The following is a 4117-nucleotide window of genomic DNA, read 5'->3' as shown; positions in this document are numbered from 1 at the left end:
ACATCTCCTGTTTTTTATTATTTTGATGCACCTCTATTCTTTTATGCTGCAGGATCTAGTCCTCTTCTGAGTCCAAGTCCTGCCGGCATATCAGAATGCGAGGGCTGTCTCCTTTTTCTGGGTATTCATCTTCGTTCTCCTCTGAGTCCGAAGTGAATGCCAATAGAGACCTTTTTTCTGCTGGAGTGTTGATCTCAGACCTTATTCTTACAAGCATGTTTATGTTGGTAATCTCAGTATCAATAATGGCCAATCGTTTTTTGAGGAATTGCATTATTTTCCCAAATACACAAGGGCCCGTGGCACACAGCAATAGGAGCAATATTAATTGTCCGGTAATTGAGGAAAGAAGTGTTGTGAGCCATGGGGAGAAATGAAACATATTATGGTACCAAGTGTTACCTGCTTCCCTTTCTTTTTTGCGTAATTCCAATTGCTCTTTTAATTTATCTAATGAATCTTGTACTAAGCCGGTATGATCAGCATAGAAACAACATTCTTCTCACAGGCCCACCATGAATTGTTGTCCGGAACAAAATACAAATTCTGAAAAACAGTATTGAAATTCCCACCAGTACTCCAAAGTGCCCTAGAAATACCATTGAGCCATAAGTAAGTCTGGTTACCAATGGTTTGAGTACCTTGTGACCAACGACAAGATGAAGGTGATTTTTGGGCAGTGAAATTGGTGGTGCTACCAACGGCCTCATAGTAAGGGGGGGCTGCATTAAGACACAGCCAACAATCATTGGTAATTGCAGGGTTGCTGGCATTGAGGAGGAGGTAACTAGAGTTTATTAACCTTAGCAAAGGTTGGGGAACTGTATGGCCTGGACGATATTCTACCTGGGATATGTTTCTATTGGGACCTACTTGGATAGCAGGCCGCTCAATGATGAGTTTTATGGTAAAGGTATTGCCATAGTCGTACCCATCAGCATAAATCCGGATTCCCCAGGTAAGACCTGCCTCCCACCGTGTAGTCAGCCTTTTCCCTCCCACTGAAAACAGAATATACATGGGATTACATGGAGTCCATATGCCCCCTGAGGAGCAATCATCTTGATGCCAAGAACCATTTTTGAAGGCAAAGATATAATCGTCTTTGACCGGTGGTGACCAGGAGATAGCGATGGACAAATACTGGAGAAGGTGTGGGTGTCTTGGTCGTGCTGGTGTAGGCGGTGAGTGGTGTTGCTGATGGAAAATAAGACACTATCGTAGGCATCATATATTTTCCTGGCTGGTGTAGATTGAGGTGGTTTGCAGGCAATGTTTGTAGGAAAAAGGAAGAAAATAATGCAGTGAAGAAGAGGAAGCAGTTATTCATCATGGAGCTTCAGCCAGTGGAGATCCAGAGGGTCTGCATTGGGTTGTGGCTGATCAGGTGGGGAGATGTGGCAAGGGCACACACAGCGACCAGGAATCCAGAGAACTTTTTCTGGTAACTGAATTGCAGCGTAGCCTCGCCCCCAGGTGATCAGTTCAGCAGGACCCTTCCAAGCTGGATCTGGGAGTTGCCTGTAATAGACAAATGGTCTTGCAGTGGGGAGAGAGGGTTTAGTGAAATTACGAGATACAGCAGACGAGGGAGGGTTTCCAGTGAGGTTAAGGAAATTAAGAGTATACAAACAGACATTTAACAGATTTTGCAGTGTTGGGAGGTTGGGGGGGCTAATCCCTTTTGACCCCGTGTGCCGATCAAGGGCTTGTTTAAGCGTTTGGTTTGCCCTTTCTACAATAGCTTGCCCTTGGCTATTGAAAGGGATTCCAAATTTGTGGTTAATGGACCAATGATGGCAAAACTCTGAAAAAGCAGAGCTTGTGTAAGCAGGTCCATTATCCGTTTTTAGTATTTTTGGACATCCCAACACTGAAAAGGTTCGAATACAGTGGTTGGTTACCTGTTTTGCATTTTCACCCCTTTGGGGCATGGCCAATATGAATCCTGAATAAGTATCTATAGTAACATGAAGATATTTCCATGGGGCAAAAGGTAGATATTGAGTAACATCCATTTGCCACGTATCACATGCCTGAAGTCCCCTGGGGTTAACCCCTTGAGGGATACCTTTTGCTTGGAGACTGCATGTGGGGCATTGTTGGATGATGGCAATTGCTTCAGCCATGGTAATGCCAAATTGTTTGATCTTTTTATTTTGGTGAAAATAAGCATGGCTTTCTCCTGCCATTAAGGGGGCAGGTTGTGTTTGAGCAGCAAAAAAAGGATATTGACAAGCAGTAATAAGTTGCTGTAAGCAAGAGAACAGTTTTAGAAGGGAAGTCTCTACAGAGGGGGAAAGATAAGATTGATTGGGATGTGAGGAAATTTTTCCAAGGCTAAGATGACCGCTGCTAGTTCTGCTTTTTGGGCTGAAGTCTGAAGAGTTGTATGACTGGAATGCCATACTTAGAAGCAGCAGTTTTTAATTCCTTTAGCAAAGCCCACTCCAATGGAGTATAATGAGGGAAAGGATTACCCCCAGCAGCAGGGGTTTGAAGAATCATAGGGAAACAAGAAAGATCATCTGCAGATAGTTTTCCTTCTGCCAAAGCCGATTGAAAGGCATTACAGACAGGAGGATCTGTCACCATGGAGGAAGGAGGCAACAGAGAAGAGTCAAGGGGTGGGGGGGAGTAGGGTGGAGGTGCTGAGGCAGCAACAGGACAGAGTTCAGCAGAAGGTGGGTCTGAGGAAGACTGGATAGAATCATCAGGAAAGAGAATATTAAGAGCAGCCATAATGGCACTCCAAGAACAAATAATCTGAGGCGGAGCCCTAGGTGGTTCATGCATCCATTTCCCCATCCGTTCCCAAGTGGAATGTTTAAGAGTGCCTTCCGCGGGATACGCGGGGCAATGTTGTTGAACATAACTTAAAAATTCATTCAAATACTTTTTTGACAGAGGATATACATTTGTGCCGTTAGCCTTTTGCAAATAATTTGCCTTCTTCACTAAAGAGAGAAGTTCATCCCTATGCCTGAGCTGAACTTGAGAAAGTGAGGAGCCCATACTTACGATGCGCGAAGCCTATTCCAGGTGCGTAGTACAGGAGTGAAGGAAGCGTATTCCTAGACAAGAATCACGCCTTGTTGGGGATGTATCGTTGAGACGATCACGTTGGGGTCACCAGTTGATGAGTTGCGGGTCCCAATACCAGGATGAATCAGCTGACGACCAGCACCCAGGCAGACTGTCTGGGTGGGCTCCTCTTGATGGCAAAGATGACAGCGACACAAAGGTTTCTTTTGGTGAGAGGAAGCCCAGATAGTACTACGCACCTCTCTTTTATTGTGCAGCAAGCAGGGGTGGGGGTTAGATTACATGAGGTTAAGACAGGAACAGGAAACACTGCCATATATGGTTAATCCTTATGCTATAGCTGACTTAAGGTTTTTATATAGGAACAGGAATCATTGCCATATATGGCTAATCCTTATCTGACTCAGGTTTTACACGTAGCTGTTCCTATAGTGTCACCCTATATATGTATTGTATGTGTATTGGGTTGTCTGTGTACGTGACTTCCTACTGATGTGTCATAATATCGCAACAATCCACACAAGCCCAAAGCGGATCCTGTGGGTGGCAGAGGAGGTTAAATTGCTGTATTGTATCATTGTGTTTAACCTAATTTCAATCTTTGTGTATTCTGTCATTGCAGGGGTTTCTTTTCAAATGATGGGGGGGCAGTCTATCAAGCCCAAAATTGATATATGCATAGCCATTTACTTAGCAGTATCATATATTCCTTTTTTTTCTTTCTCTTTGCTGGTTATGGGGGGGGTGTTTAGGGCTTGCCACATTCCTAAGGTGGGAGGAGTGGAGATAGTGAGGATTGTCTAGGCTAAGTGATTTTCCTTCCCGTGGGAAAAGAAACTGACCCTGCTGAGGCCTTGAGGTGGAGATTGATGACACCGGTGATTTACTTCTATTGAGGAATGTGACTTTTGGGGGTTGTTTCTAATTTCCAGTATTATGTGCTGTAATTCCTGGTTGTGTCAGATCCAGAATTACAATGGACGTTGCCAATTTGATGCTTTCCTAAATAAAAGAAATTGTTTTGGAAAACGGACTTTGCTCTTTTCTTTTTAAATGGATTTCATCATTTGGA

The sequence above is a fragment of the Pseudonaja textilis genome, chromosome 2 (genome assembly GCF_049901715.1).
Source record: "Pseudonaja textilis isolate UNSWEBS1 chromosome 2, rPseTex1.2, whole genome shotgun sequence".
Taxonomy (NCBI): Eukaryota; Metazoa; Chordata; class Lepidosauria; order Squamata; family Elapidae; genus Pseudonaja; species Pseudonaja textilis.
The sequence above is the reverse complement of the archived record's forward strand: the minus strand, read 5'-3'. Positions refer to the sequence as shown.